The sequence below is a fragment of the Natator depressus genome, chromosome 11 (genome assembly GCF_965152275.1).
Source record: "Natator depressus isolate rNatDep1 chromosome 11, rNatDep2.hap1, whole genome shotgun sequence".
Lineage (NCBI taxonomy): Eukaryota > Metazoa > Chordata > Testudines > Cheloniidae > Natator > Natator depressus.
Genome location: NC_134244.1, coordinates 63,761,015 through 63,777,658, shown reverse-complemented (window position 1 = coordinate 63,777,658; position 16,644 = coordinate 63,761,015). Strand labels below are relative to the sequence as shown.

At 44.4% G+C, this 16,644-nt stretch overlaps 1 protein-coding gene across 31 annotated transcripts in view; it reads right to left on the bottom strand.

Annotated features, from left to right (window-relative positions):
• MAP2 (microtubule associated protein 2) overlaps positions 1–16,291 on the bottom strand; it is a 340,979-nt gene extending 324,688 nt beyond the window's left edge. For 30 of the 31 annotated variants that reach the window (XM_074968034.1, XM_074968048.1, XM_074968045.1 and 27 more), the window contains exon 1: positions 16,158–16,291. The gene's annotated coding sequence lies outside the window, so the exon portion shown is untranslated. The remainder of the gene's footprint in view (positions 1–16,157) is intronic. The other variant, XM_074968039.1, reaches the window with a different exon arrangement.
• Between the last annotated feature and the right edge of the window lie 353 nt (positions 16,292–16,644).

The following is a 16,644-nucleotide window of genomic DNA, read 5'->3' as shown; positions in this document are numbered from 1 at the left end:
TTGATAACAGCGGAATAATAGTCACATAACGACTCCTTCAAACTTCCTCGAGCTGCTTTCACGCTGTTTGTAAAAAGGGTGATTGCTGTCAGGTACAGCCACAGGATTACCATGGTCTATTTATCTGTTAATCCCATGGAACAGCTAAAGGCTAGTAGATTATGCCTTTTAGACACAGTCCTGGGATAGGGCTGAAATACAGAGACACACAAAAAAATAAATAACACTACCTATCTCTGAGACAGTGCTTTTCATTACTGGATCTCAAAGTGTTTTAAAAAGGAAAGCTGTATCATTATTCCCTTGCTACATTTAAGGAAACTGAGGCACAGGGAGGTGAAGTTACCTAGCAGCCCAATGGCAGAGCCAGGACGAGAACCCAGGTCTTCTGACTCACAGTCCAGAACTCTACCCACGAGACTACACAGGCACCAAAAGAAACTGTTCCCAACACGCATGCTATACCATCCTTTAAGCCCGGCCTCTCCTCCTCCCCATATGGGAGGTACACCGATGGAGAAGTACTTGCACACCCCTAAATCCAGGGTTTATAGCTGTGTATGGTGTGCAAGATAGGGAGGATTCCTGAATTTCTCTCCTCTGTCTCCACTCAAGGAACAGGCACAATCTGGCCCTAATAATTTTGCTGCCTAAGGGCTAGGTTCTGAGCCTGTTACTGACACGGGTGAGCAGTTATTTCCCTGAGTAACCCCATCAGCAAGTGACCGATCAGCAACGTAGGAGACTCATAATCTGGCCTTAAGAGTCTGCACAGTCCTTTTCAGATCGCTGTTCTCCAAAGATTCTTAATAATGACATAATTTAAAAACATTCTGAGCTCGTCCTTTAGGGTCACAGATACACTGGGAGGAAATAAATTATAACCAGAGCACTGCCATAAGGGACAGGGTTAAACATACATAAATCACAGTACAAAATGGATGGATCTACCCCAGCAATGGTCTATGTCAGCATGTTTCTCTGCATCACAAGTAAACAGTCAGAGAAATGCACACAATGCTGTCACCCCAGTGGGAATACTGGTTCCACATGATTGCTGTTGCTAGCAACTCTCAGTTCTTCCCAGCCCACCTGCTGCTATCCTGAGCTGCTTTGTCTATCTAACTGAAATGCATGGGCTCTGTTGTTCAGTGCATAGAAAACACTGTTCTAGCCTAGCTCAGTAATCATCCCTGAGCCATAACATTTCAAGTACCGCTAATTCGGATTCCAGCTCAGACCTATCATTCAGTCCTTTGTCTTCTAAAAATAACTTGGGTTTAATTGCAACTGGCTACAATTTTCTAATTCTTTATGACCCCAAACCTCTAAAACTATTATCCAGAGAAAGCCACAGTAATCCTTAATGAAGGTGTGGGTAAAATCCAGCATGCTACTTGCCATCTGGTTGCCAGGTGCTTTCTGGCTTAGCTTCTGTCACACACACACCCCTTCTCCTCCCATAATTCCAAGGAAGGCAATTTCCACATCAGGACACTGCTGTGTTAAAGTTACAGGCAATGTCCTTTTTCAAACGTCAAGTTATTGTAGGCCCGTGCTATGCCGAGCACGTCCAGGCTTGCAGCAACGGTAAAGGCTGCTTGTTGTAATGCATGCCCCCCTCTGATCTCATTCCCATAATTGCACCAAAACAAACCTTTCCATTTACTCTCCTTTGTTTATAGGAAGGCGGACGAGGTGTGACTATTCATTTCAGCCTTATGCCACGTTTCTCAGTCACAGCTCACAGAAAATGAGAGAACAGGGTAATTTATATATTAAGGTTCATTATTTTTTTCAATGGGCCAAATCCTTAGCTGGTGTAAATCAGTAACTTCAAGGGACCTGTGCTGATTTCCACCAGTTGAGGAACTGGCCCATTATTTGCTATCAAAGGATACTGTCAACTTGTTCAGGATTCCTATAACATAAGGGAAGGTAAAGACCATCCCTAGAGAAGAACATAGGAATCACCAGACTGGATCAGACCTTTGGTTCATCTAGACCAGCACCCTGTCTCTGACAGCAGCACTGCTGCAGCTATGGGAAGCTACAAGAAACCCCACAGTAGGCAGTTATGGGATAACCTGTTTCTGCCTAATGTCCATGATGGAACATGGTGGGGCTCCTCAGTGGTGTAACTGCTCACCCATGTCAGCAATGGGCTCACCGCCTAGCCCAGAGGCAGCAAAATTATTAGAGCCATACTGTGCCTGGCCCTTGAGTGCACCTGGAGGAGAAAGCAGCTGTCTGAAAGCAAAACTCTGGGGTACCGAGTTTTTAATCCTTATTATAACAACTTCGGATCTCCTCTGCTCTCCTTACGTAACCCGACGTGCTCTTCCCCTGCAAGTCCTGCTGACACCGTTAATGAGAGTTTTATGCGTACAAGGGAGAGCAGCGTACCAGAGTGGAGATTCATCTTGTGGATGAGCGTTCTGCCACATACTGAGGTTGATGAAGAGCCAGACGACATTAGGGGCCTAATCTGCCACCCTTATGCAAGACTAGTAGGCTCAAAGGGAACCGAAACATGCTGGCTCCCCTAGAGGAGAAACTGAAGGGGCTCCTACTGGCGACAGATTTAATTTGCATAAACATCACTCATTTCCAGTCCCCAGAGGTGTGCATGGTAGTATTATTTGTCGTTTCTTCATGTTCGGTTCTTAGGAACAGAAATTGGTTATGTAAAGGAAAGGCTATAGTCATATATATTAAAATGGAAAAGGCATACTATAGGGAAAGCTGAACACCCTAACCTAATGGCAGGTGGACTCAGATTGGACAGGGAGAAGACACCTCTCTAAGAACCAGGCAGACTCTGGCCCGAAGGGCCTGACACAATCTTTCTACTGACCTCAGTGGTTTTGGATCAGGACCTAAGTGGCTTAGTCAAACTACAGAGGGGGTCAATATTAGATGGGAATCCCTTGCTGCCAAACCTGTGCTTAGCCTAGTAGACCATGCTGCCTATTATGCTGTACAGTCTTACTTGTGGCCAAAGAGCACAGGGAGTACTCAGCAAGGGAGCAGCTCATAATTCCAAAGACAGCTCCGATGGGAGAATATTGTAGTTATCGTTCTGTGGTTTCTTTTAATTATTTTGGAACAAGTATGTGATTTCATGATGGGCTTCATATTTATGTTGAATTTTGGGTCCACATGGACCAACTGGTGCACAGCACATCAATGTGCTTTAGAAATCAAACCCCCGTAGTGCACACTGCGAAGACATGCCTGAGTGACTATAACCTGGAAAGCATTGGGGGAACATGATGGAGGCTTGAATGTAACAAGACTTAAATTAGCCTCAACCTATATTATAATCATACAATCTCTTTGGAGGGGTTTTGAAGTTCAAACAACGTGACTCCAAGTTGGATCTAGGCCAAATACTACTGAGTAACATTGAGTAATGACCTAAGGCTTGGGACCTTTATGTTTGTGGCTCTACTTGCTTGATTATATGCACATGCTGAAACCTCTTTGAAATAAATACAGTTTCTGCCCGAGATTACTTCTTTTGCAGTCCATGAACATTCTTCAAAGAGTCATTCATCTGTTTAGTAAACATGCCCTGCCCCATGTAGGTTGACACGAACAAAAAGTTTGGTTCAGTGCAAGTCATGCCCTGACCTCAATTAAGTGTGCCATAGAGAAAAAACATATTATACACGTACACATTTACAAAGGCAAATTTAAGGGGTAGATTAATTCCAAAAGGAGCTGAAGTTTTTACTGGGATCAGTTTAATGGGGGAAAAACAGTCAACTGTTCCTTTATCTCAAGTGTACAGCAATCCCTGGGAATCCTGGAGATGTAAATTCTACTCCCACTGTTAAGTGAACTCTGAAAATAAACATATCAATTGATGATCAAACATCCATGCCCAGAGCCAGCCAGTTTTTCATCTGAAAAGATGATCTGTGCATAAGACCTCTTCCATTGCCTTAGAGATGCATTCAGAGATCACCTGCCCCCTGGAGGAAATCTGACTCTCCCCTAGAGCCAGAGAATGGAAAAAGCTACTGAGAGTTTGCTGGAATAGACACAAGAAAGGACTATTTTAAAATAAATCTCAAAAGAAGAGGTGGATAACTCAATATATCCCATCACAGAGTGCAGAATAGCTGTTGAAATCCCAGGAGGGGTAGAAGGACAACTATGACAGAAAACCCTCTTGCCTCTGCCAGGATTTTGACAGATCATTTACCCCATCGCACACTGGAAGAGGCAATGTTGCTCTGGCTGATTTGCCAATAACCTATAGCATAGAAGAAATTTCGCCCTCCCCTCAAAGACAGGCATATAGATGTGCTAGAGGAAGCTCTGTCTTAACTCATATTATAGATTATACAGAAAGAATTAGAAACAAAATTATGCAACCTTGAATAAGGCTATTATGCAAACCTAACTACAGAAACCTCCGAACTTCTGAAAGTCACCAGAGAATTGTAATAAACTCTTTAGTATTCAAGGTGGTTCACTACAATTGTACTTTTGTAAAACATCTGAGGGGTTGTAATAACTTTTGGAGGTCACTGCCAAACCTTGGCAGGAACAAATTCTTAGCTTAATTCAAAATATCAAGACACATGTACTGCAAAATCCTAACTAAATCAGAAGATGAGGGATTCCACTCCTTCCATCAGGAACGATACAGATTTTGTGCTGAATCCCCACTTCACATGCAACAAAAATGCATAAACAGGACAACCCTCCACCAAGTTTCAGGCAGAAGGCTGTTCCTGAAGTCTGGTCTACTGTTGTCAAAGCGGGGATGATCAAACCCCAATGGAGATGAAGCAGAGACACAAGCTTGTCAATCCCCAGCCATCACAATTCATGGGACCTTTCCCAACAGGTATCTTCTAGCACTAGTCTGGTTTTCCCAGAGGATGGCTCCACCCTAGTGTCAAGATCCCCATCGCTGTTAGTCCCTGCTTAATCTTAGCCCTTAAGTCTCCCACTTCTCTTTCCAGAGAACTTATTCCAGCTCAGAGATGGAATACATCAGGTGCGCCTGTTATGAGGTCTTATGTTCTTCTCTTTCATGCTTCCTCTTCCCCCTAGACACCTGGAATTACAGAATACAGGTAGAGCTGGCAATCCTAGCTGGCCAGGATTCAAATGAGGCTCCCAAAGGGTGTGGTTTTTGAGATATGCCAGGAAAGTTATTATTTTAATATTTTTGTTGGCCACCACTCTACACTCACCCATAATTTCAGAGGACGCACACAAAGCCCTGAAAGGGAATACAGGGATTCCCACCCCAAAACAGAATGCCGGATGCCTCATTCAGAGGAAGGAAGTAACCCTTTTGCCCCTTAATGCAAACTGTGCAATAATACATCAAGAGAATGATTCTTCCTGACACCAATGGGTGATCATAGTATGCCCTGAAGCATGAAGATTGAGGACCTTTGTAATGTTAGCTTTGGCTGCTTAGCTGTGGATGTGTTCATATACAATAATCCCAACCTGCAGTAATCCTCTTTCGAAATTTAATGAGCAATTTGACTCCTTTGTGAGAAACCCACCAACCCATCTGGGTTTCCTTTTAATTAGTGTAGAACATTTAAAAATAAGCTAATTTAGCTACACCTAAATACGGATTCCATGATGGCACTCCAGCCTGACCACTTGAAGAAACCAGCAAAATAGCAATCCTAAAATTCAGAGAGTCCTGGCCTCTGTTATTCATGATTGATGTGGTTGACTAGCTCAAGATGATAAAGCACTAGTGAATACCAGCGGATGTCCTACCCAAAATGGTTAACACAAGCCAGATCACAGAACAGCTATGAATTTAAACACCAGTCATCTAACATCACCATACTCAACCCCTTTAAAAATGAATCACTGATCATCAGAAGCCACTGATTTAATACACGAGAGTCCCACAGCAGGTCGGGTGATGAAATCAAACACAGACAGAAAGGAATTTAAGTCCCCATTGTATAACTCATCCCAACACCTCTGAACCCAATACATACAGAAACCCAGTGGCGACAAGATTTTGATGATTACCTAGCAAATAGGGAATAGGGATTAGCCCTAAGAAATACAAACTAGAAAACCAAAACAAACCCCAACAGCACAACACAGACACAATTCTAAGTAACAGAAGTTGTATTTCTACTCCCAAAATAGTCTGCCCTTATATTAAAAACCTAGCGAGTGTATCAAATACATAGAAGGAAAGCAACTTTTTTAAAAAAAGTCCTTTAAAGCTCTACAGTGAAATTATCCTTAGCAATAAACACATCAGTCCGGAGCAAGGAGTGGAAAGCACCATCATTACCATTGCATGCTACCTAAGGATCAGCATTAGTGTGTATATATACACATACATGTAATCACTCACCTGAAAGACAATCAGTTTTCCATGGCTAAGGAAGATGTAAAATGGGTTATGTAAAAGGGTTTAGCAACTTGCTAGCCCATTCTCATACGAGATGAGATACACATAAGAGGCTAGATCCTCAGCTGATGTAAAACGGTGTTAGCGCCACTGAAGTCCATTTATACCTGCTGAGAATCTGGCTCAAAATTCCAAACAAGAGCACAGAATCGTCTGAGCACCTGTTGAATCAATATAGTGGCCCTTATGATAAAAATACAGACAGATCTAAGTGACATACAAATACCAACTAATTAATTAAACCTCAAAAAGTATTATTAGCCCCACTTTTTAATGGAAAGTGGGGGGATGGAATGCTGGGGCAAAGAGATTCAGTGACTTGTCCAAACACAAAAAAGGAATCAATGCCCAAAACTGGGACGAGAATTCAGGAGATTCTGGTCTCCAGCTCTATGCTCAGGCCACTAGCCTACAAAATCTGTTTCATATGACAGATGATTTTTGGATGGATACATTTTTATTATACACAAATATTTCTAAATAAATTTCACAAATATATTTCTAAATGATTCATTTAGCAAGAGGAACATTTTTATAAAATACTACGAAATCATGTGTTCTGATTACTGCCAGTATTGCAAATAGCATTCAATACCATGCCATTTTAATCATTTATCTAAATAAATGTTATAAATACTATACATAAATCACTGTTGCTAATTTTGGTAAAGTATGCGGAATTTAAAATTACAGATATTAAATTTGTCATGTTACCCAAAACATCTTTTATTCAAACTCACAGCCAGAATTTTATCACATCTCTTTCACAGATAGCACTGGGTACTCTGAAAAGTAAACACTCAATATTTTGCTAAGCCTTATGCAGAAAAAAAAACAACATCTTCTTCTATTGCCCAGAAAGCTTAGGTCTACAGAACACCATGCAACGAAAGCTCCTCATTTACTCCAATAGCCTTTGCTCTTCAGCATGAATAATATTCATTTCTTTTAAACGCAGATTTTTTTTAACTACTCTCTTAGGGATTTCAGCCAAGTTTGCCTTTGCTCTTCTACAAAGTATGTACTTTTTGATCTTCCTAAAATATCAGAAATAAGTTTTTATACGCATAATTTTCCTCTTGACTGATGGATTTTTACATCATTGCCCTCAGGGCAATTTTCTTTAGGGGACATCTAATCCAGAGATTCTCAGACTGGGGGCGTAGAATGTATTCGTGGGTGGGGGGGCTGGGAGAAGGGGAAAAAAAACACTTACTGCGCACATTCAGAGCTGGACAGCCGGACTGCAGCAGCTGCTGGCCGGGCTCCCGGCTCCGAAGGCAGCGCCGCTGCCAGCAGCAGCGCAGAGGTAAGGGTGGCAATACCGTACCACCCTTACTTCTGCACTGCAGCTGGCAGCGGCGCTGCCTTCAGAGCTGGGTGCCCGGCCAGCAGCTGCCGCTCTCCACTCTGCCTTCAGAGCTGGGCAGCCAGAGAGCGGTGGCTGCTGATCGGGTGCCAAGGGGGTGGGGGGGGGGAGGGCATAACTACTACAGACACAAAGAAGGGGGGCATGATCAAATAAGTTTGAAAACGACTGATCTAATCAGTCCTCCCAGAGAAAAGCAGGACTATAATAAACAAACAAAACACCCAAAACAAAACACCAGATACAAACTTTGGGCTCAGGTCTGTACTTTTTCTTGTAAAAGGGAGTAACTCCCTGGTGCACCCATCACTGGGCCAGGCCACCACATATGCACATGGAAGGGATTCACCTCTCACACGCACCAGCGTAAAACAGGAGTAACTCTGGTGTAAATGAGAGGGAGAATCATATCCTCCATGCAGAGATCTCCCTTTGCTTACGCAGAACCCTACAACTACGGGCAACCCCGGGGAGGGATTGGGAGAATGCTGTAAGAGAGTCAGGTGGCAACTTCCACATAATGGCTCTGGCCTCTGCTAAGTCCCCTACAGTTTGAGGCTCCAATCTGCAGACCCAGATATGAAATTCACCCAAGATCAGGGGAGAGACGAGACCAGCCTCAAAGTTCAGATCCAACTGCACTTCCCTAAAGTTCGAGGGCTTTAGATCCAGGGTTTTGGTTTGGCACGATCTCTACCCAGACACAGTCTTCAAGCACCATGCTGCAGCATCACGTTAACCAGAGCAGTGCCTGTTACTTCCAGTCAGAGCCTGGAGTAACCTGTGTGGCCTACAATACACATTACATACACCTACTACTGTAGAGAAGGAGGAGTGAAGGAGCAGAACCAGGCCCAGTTCCTCCTAAGGCCCAGCTCTGTTTCTCACCTGCTTACACAGGACAACTCACTCAGTGACTGATTTGTGTTGGGGGACAATCAACTTGTGAATAGAGACTTACATTTCTTCCAAGCAAGACTGCCTTTCGGACTCAGAACACACAGAGGATCTCTTTTAAGAGATCCACAGGCACCACTGCTGTGCATCTCAGTACCAAGCTGGGCCCTGAGGCTGGAATTTTCAAAAGCATTCAGCAACGGCCTAACTCTGCTTCCACTGACATCAGTGGGAGCAGAGTTAGGTCAACGATAAGCCTCTGTGAAATTCCCAGCTTAAGTCTCTTTTCTTCCCACATATTTCCTGCATCCCTTTAGTCAGAAATATTCAGAAATTTGCGATGTAATGGTGCAGTTCCCCATCACAAAGACAACTGTTTTCATGAAGAAGGTACATTTCTCTGGAGAAAATGAAGTGCAATGGCAGGGTTCATTTAATCAATCATTATAATTAAATGCAATCAAGTTAATTGACGTGACTAGACTACTGAAAGGTGGTGATGGTGGTGGTTTTTTAAATTGCTATTTATTCAGATGAACAAAATAGCTTCCAATATCTCAAACTGATACTGGAAACTTTAAAAATATACTGATTGTCCACATGAATATTGAACTTAAAGGGGTGGAATATTAAAAAGATATTTATAATCTTTACATAACCAGGTGGGCTCCCTTTTGTCTGGAGAACAACGGATCTCCTGAGCAGAAGAGGATGTTTCCATAGACTTACCTCGCTGAAAGCTATTAGGATCTAATTGCATTACTGCCACTGGTGCTGATCCTATGAGATGCTCCCTAGGCCTTCTTACGGGTTCTATCTTGCAAGCGGCTGGACACTCCCCTGAGATACTACGCACCCTCAACTCCCACTGGCTTCAACGCAAGGTGAGGGTGCTCAGCCCTACTCAGGAGTGCTTAGAACTTTGCAGGATGGAGTCCTAAGTACAGAGCCTAAAGCCAAATCTTCTTGCTTTAGAAGTCTGAGTAGCCTCACTGACCACTGAAAATACAATGTCTGCCTGAATAAGGGGAATGGGATTTAGCTCAAATGCTGAGCTCGACCCACAAGTTCATCACACATAAACTGAACATATCAGTGAAGTGGAAAGCACTCCGTATTTTAAAGAAATTTGAAAAGGGTATTGGCTAGCTTCCCAGCTGGTATAAATCCATGCAGCTCCATTGAAGTCAATGTGGCCACAGTGATTTACGCCAGTGAAGGATCTGGCCTTTAATACACTCGTTTTCCATTCCTATTTTTGGACATTTGAAAGCTTTTGCTTAAAAAACTGTTTATCGCCGCCAAGGCACATTACAGCTACGATCAAAAAATATAATTAACAAGAAAAGAAAGGCTACGTTTTGTAACGAGCACTAGTGCAGCTGTAACAGCACCAATCTGTCTCAGAGAGACACTAAATGGAAACAAAGAGGTCTAATCAATCTTACAATTATTCGTGCTTAACTGAGGTCGCCCAAACCTCAGCTTTTTGCAGTATTTTCTTGCAACTAAGCATGTGAACAACAGAGGAATATATTCAATGCAAACACTGGCCCGTTATCATTTGGAAGGAGGGGTTATTCCCTGATCAAACAAAGGAAGAGGGATTGGTTTCGTTTGTAGGATCTCTCCAGGAAAATATTAAACGAGTGTAAAAACTGTGAGGAACAACAGTATTAACTCGGCTGTTCTTAACAAAGCAGCAAACAATTAGCATTTAGGAAAAATGGGTCAATAAAGACTTCAAATCTTCTTAACAGCTAGCACAATCAACCCATGTGGCAACAGCAATCTAAATTAACACCGTGGAGATGTTAGTTCTTTCTTCCCATATCTAAAAAGCAATTACAAATGTCACATCGAATCTCATTTTAAAACACTGTCCCACAGTTTAGCGCTATAGCCTGTGATTAAGTCTACCCTCCCTCCCAAAGAAGCTTTTTACTCTGCTGAGGCAGATGGCTTTGGAAACCACCCCTTATTCACATCACAGCCATTCTAAATCTGCTCCACCCTATGGAAATCAGACCCATGCTGTTTTCCTTAGCATCTGCATGCACTACAGGTCTTATAAGCATCCCTGTATCCTCTGCATGAGGCAAAGAATTAAGGAAAAACAGCTGATCCCAACCAGCCCAGAGCCCCTAGCTTACAGGGCTCACTCCTGCAAGGCAATGAATGTCCTCAGCTCCTGCTGACATCAATGGGAGTTGAGTGTGCTCAGGGCCTCACAAAAGTATCTAGTCCCTCGGAAGTGTGTCTAGCATCTTCCAGAAACGAGCCTATAGCAAGCTACACCCTTATTTAGCAACCCATCCCTATTCAGCAAAGCACTAAAGCACATGCTTAATTTTAAGCATCTGCTTAAATCCTGCTGGTTTTAATGGGACTTAAGCAGGTGTTCAAGTGCCTGGCTGAACTGGGATGGACTACACACACACACACACACACTCTTAATAGCTTGGCTGAATTGTGGCCCTGATGACCATAAATCCAATCCCACACACAAATAAGCAACGTAAAACTTTACTCTGGTGAATTACAGCATCGACTTTAAAGGAACATAAAGTAAAGTTACTCACGTGCTTAAGTGTTCTCAGGATTTGACCCCAAGGATTAATTTTTCATTTCTCAGGACTTCTGACTGTTCCTCCTTCACTTGCATTTAAATATAATGTTCCCTGACTGCTTCCTAACTATGACCCTTATCCTGCAATGAACTCCCCGTGGGCAGGATCCAGGAACTAATGCGATACTGGGATGCAAACAGAGTGGAATCTTGAGTAGGAGTAGAGTGGTTATTTTACCTCTAAATTTGGCACTGGTATGACCACTGCTGAAATAATGTGTCCAGTTCTGTTGCCCACAATTCAAGAAAGATGTTGATAAATTGGAGAGGGTTCAGCAAAGAGCCATGAGAATGATTAAAGGATTAGAAAACTTGCTTTGTAGCACAGACTTAAAGAGCTCAATCTATTTATCTTAATAAAAAGAAGGTTAAGTGATGACTTGATTAGTTTATCTACACGGGGAACAAATATTGAACCATGGGCTCTTCAGTCTAGCAGAGAAAGGTACAACAAAATCCAATTGCTAAACGTTGAAGCTAGACAAATTCATAGTACAAATAAACCATACATTTTTGACATTGAGGGTAATTAACCACTGAAACAATTTACCAAGGATCATGGCAGATTCTCCAACACTGACAATTTTTAAATCAAGGCTGGATGTTTTTCTAAAAGACCTGCTCTAGGAACTATTTTGGGGAAGTTCACTGGCCTGTGTTATGCAAGAGATCAGACTAGACGATTACTTGGCCTTGGAATCTATGGTTCTATGAACCTAGGTGAAGTCCAAATGAAGCCAATAGGGCTCTGTGAAGGTGCAGGCATCCATCCAATTGCAGCTCATTGCAGAATCAGGGCCTGCCTGGTTAAAAGGAATGGAGAGGAATGACTCCCCCAATGGAATTGTAAAGGCTCTTTATCCCAGGTGAATTCTTTTTGAGCCTGATCAACACCTATTGAAGTCGATGTAAAGGCTGCCATTGACTTCAAAAGGCCTTTGCATCAGGCCCAAAATATATACACACCATGTATCAATGTCCAGGCTTCCCCCCCCCTTCTTAATCTAATTTGTTCCTATTAATCTCTTCATACATATATGGTAGACCAGATTCCAGACTACACAGATACTGCATTTGTGCACATGATTTTGTCAGTAGCTTTTAATGGTTATAAAAATCAATGCAGCTCACATCCTCGTGTGCTGTATTCCTGTTTTTCTTTAAGAAAAACCTCTCCCTGCCATCGTACTTGAAATATTACCAGTGAGACAGAATGGAATACACATCACAACCACACCCAGGCAGTTTCAATACCATCGGTTTGATTCTGACGTTGGAGTTACAATGGCCTGATTCTTGACTCACCCACATCAGTTTTTATGCCAGTGTAACTCCATTTACTTCCACAGAGTTACTTCAGATTTCACACCACCGTGAGTGGGAAATTAGGCCCAATGGCTCCAGTTTAAGTGTGCCTGATGGATTTTTTTTTTTTTATAGTAAATCCAGGTGCGATGAGTTTTGGGGACGTTAACACAATGTGACACCAACTGAACTGAAAAGCATAGTTCTGAAAACTTCTTGTGGATAAGAGAATTCTTAATTCATAAACTGTAGCAGCTTATTTGGGAGTCATTATAATCATTCATGTCCATGCATGTTACCTTTGGGGCCTCTACATGATGACTACTTCTGTGATGTTAGTGTGTGTTTAAGGAGCACTGCTGCGTGGGTACTGACATAACATCCCATAATGACTACTTCAGAGCCTTTAAAATCTAGGGTGTCAATGGGAGTTTACATGACAATAACAAACCACCTTACAAGCACAACGTACTGTGCTGCACATTTAGCAGTAAAGAAGTACACTCGCATTCTTTTTGGAAAAGCAATGACTTTATACCTGCACTAACTGTGTTTTAAGTCATTACCACAGCTATTTTGTTTTGATCCGATCCACACAGAGGCAGTAATCCATAACATGGACTCAATGGCTTGCAGAATTGCATCGTCCAAATCCTGCTTATCTCATTCCCGTGAGTAAAAAAAAAAACAAAAAAAAAGAGAAAAGATGATACTGGACCCAGTTCTTAAGCTAACACCATCCCACTGCTTGCACCAGGAACCTTTCTAGGGCCCACTCACACAAAGATGTAGGGTACTGCAAAATTATTTTGATCTACGTTATACCGACGTACAGCCACCGCAGTAATCAAATCACTTTTGCATGTCCACACCATGCTCCTTATGTTGGCGGCACACATCCTCACCAGAAGCGCTTGCAGTGATTGAACTGTCAGCGTGGGGGATTGTGGGACAGCTTCTGAAAGCCAGCAAGTGTCGATGTAAGCAATGTGGTGTCTACACTGACACTGCGTCAGCCTAACTACGTCGACCTATGCCTCTCGTGGAGGTGGAGTTATTAAGTTGGCATAGCGGGCGAGTTACATTGGCAGGAGCATCATTTTAATGTAGGCTCTTAAAGAGTTAGGTCAACATAAGCTGCCTAGCAGTGACCTAACTCTGTACCGTAGACCAGGGCTTACTCTTGTGCTTACCTTTATACACTGGCTTCCATGGGAGGACTCACAATGGGACTACTTACAGCATGCAAAGTGTGTACTGGATTCATTTTGAGTCTTGTTCGGCACTGAGCTCACTTTACAGATTAGTAAAATAAATCATAATTACAGGCGAAGAATTAAGTTGCTCCTGGGACTCAACAGCTCATGCCAAGTTTTGTTTTAGTGCATTCACTTTTAATACCAAGCCCCCTGAAAACAGATACTAATGACAGAAATGGTACAACAAGCGCAAGCTCTGCTGGCTGCCTCTAAAATAGCTCAAATATGCCCTATGTGAGTGTGCTGTTACTGTTTAGGGATGACGCCCAGGCTCTTGTGATTTGTGAGGTACCTCTCCCAGCGACCTATGAAGTAATGACAATGCCCGTTTCAGTAAGGAATGCCCTCTCAGCGCTTTCTACCTTCCCAGCAAGAGCTGAGACAGGGCGTTCGTGTCGTCTGTTAGGGAGGGAACAGAGAGCGGCTTCTGAAAACAAGTCAGTCCTGCAGCTGAGTCTCCTCCTCGATGCGTTGGCTCCAAGAGCTGGAGTCTAGACGTAACTACAAGTTTAAACCAGCGCAGGTGCAAGAAACAGGTTCTTTCACAGGAAGAACATGCGGGGAGGGAGAGAAAGGAAAAATGGAAATGCACAAAAAATCGTGAGAGAAAAATCCCTTCTGAAAACAAAAAGGTCACATCTTCCGAACTGTGAGCAGTGCAGCTCCCCCACAGCTGATGCCTGCACACTGACATTTTTTTTTAGAGAAAGGGGTAGGGGAAACAAATCATTGACATGACCATAAAAACGACAAATTGTGAAACAGGATTGTGAGAGCTAAAATAAATAACCCTTATGGGAGATTGACATATAATAATTAGCCCAAACGGCATGCACACGTTAACCACCCCTTGTATATAACTATCTACTGCTGCACAGAAAGGAACACGATGAAATAAAAATTCACCAGCAACGCAAAGGAGATCTTTATTTGAAAGAAAAATGAAAATTCCAGGGGGAGGGGCTCTTACAACTCATACATATCCCTTTTTTCCAAAGCCCTGTTCCATAAAGGAAGCCTCATTCAAACAGAAGGTCATCATTTGTACCAAACATATACACAATGAATTGAGTCAAGCTGTCTTTATTTGGTAGATCACATTTGATGCAACACTGTACCTGCAGCCGCTCAAGCTTGGCACATTTTGCATCATTCTCTCTTACACGAAAAGTCTTTGTTCTCCACCGCCCCATTGCGGCTGCAAGCCCCCTCTTTCTGTTTGCAGTCGTTTCCTCTCCACTGCTGATCATTTCAACACAGAGATTTTTTTTCCCAATGCAAATTAAAACCACTTGCTCCCCTTGCACCCCCACTTTGAACAATGCTCTTTGTCCACCGTTACAGATCCTTTTAAAGGAGTTTAAGTGCAGGGGCGGGATTACATCCGTGGCACTCCAAAGATGCTCAAAATCCTAAAATGAGTTGACAAAAGTAGCCTGCTCCTATTAAGATAAATGAACTGATAGTGCTTTCAATTTTCCTCGGGGCACTGCGATCAAAGAGGTGCACACCAAATGGTTCATGATAACCTTACAGCAGGATTTTGCTTATGACAAAGCTTATTTTCCCCTTCACCACAGGGAAGAAATATACAGCTGACTCCCGCCGTTTCCGAGTTACAGAGAGATGGATCTTAGCTCAGTTGCTCCCCTCCTTTATCCCCCGCCTCCCCACTTTCTTGAAATTTCCATCCTTAAACAAAAGAGGAAGGTGGGGTGGTGACAGAGAGGCAGAGCTGCATTCAAGAAAACCCTTCCAAGGAGGCAATTTTTTTTTTAAAAGGTTTTGCTTCTTGATCCACTTAAAACTCACAGTAGTGGTTGAGGGGAGGGTAACTTTCTAGGTGTCCTTTTCCTTTCTTCTCTCCTGGCCCTGGAAATTCAGGGGCGACTGGCTTCAGCTGGACACAAACAACGCTTTGCATTGGCTTACACGGCTTGTTGTTGTTGTGACTACTGTTGTTTTAATGCTGTCCCCCAACCTTTATGCCGCTTGATACCTACAAATCCCAGGTCCACATCTACCGCCCGTGGAGAACTAAGCACCCCGCAGCCCTAGAGCGAGGCTGGGCCACTGACAGACCCCAGCGGCCGCCGGGCAGCGCCGCCAGGTACCGCCAGGCGAACCTGCGCCGGCAAATCTCGGGGACCAGGGGCTCGCTCCCTGCCCTGGGCGGGGGCGGCACATGCCAGGCAGGGCGGGTGGGGGGCAGGCCCGCAGGTGGGGGGCCGGGAGCCCGCTTGTGGGGCGGGTGATGGGGGGGGGGGCCCTTACCTGAGCGCAGATGCCGCTGCCGCTGCCGCTGCCGGCCGCGGGACACAGGCCGAGCGCCGGGCACAGGAGGGCGCGATGCTGCCGAGGCTGCGGCGGCCGCTGCTGCGAATGCTGGCTCGGCTCCCCCGCCGCCCGGCTGGTGCGCGGCCGGCCCCGCCCCGCGGCCCCGGCCCCGCCCCAGCGCCCGCACCGGCCCCGCCCCGCCCGAGCGCCCGCACCGGCCCCGCCGCCCGCCCGCGTCTGCCCAGCTGCGGGGCGGGCGGGAGTGCGGCAGCTGCTGCTGCCCTGCAGAGCGCCAGGAGCAGGGGCAGAGCGGGCGGGCAAGGGATGGGGGAGCAGAGTGGGTGTGCACAGGGCAGAGCAGAGTGGGTGTGTAAGGGATGGGAGAGCAGAGTGGGTGTGCACAGGGCAGAGCACAGTGGGTGTGCAAGGGATGGGAGAGCAGAGTGGGTGTGCACAGGGCAGAGCAGAGTGGGTGTGCAAGGGA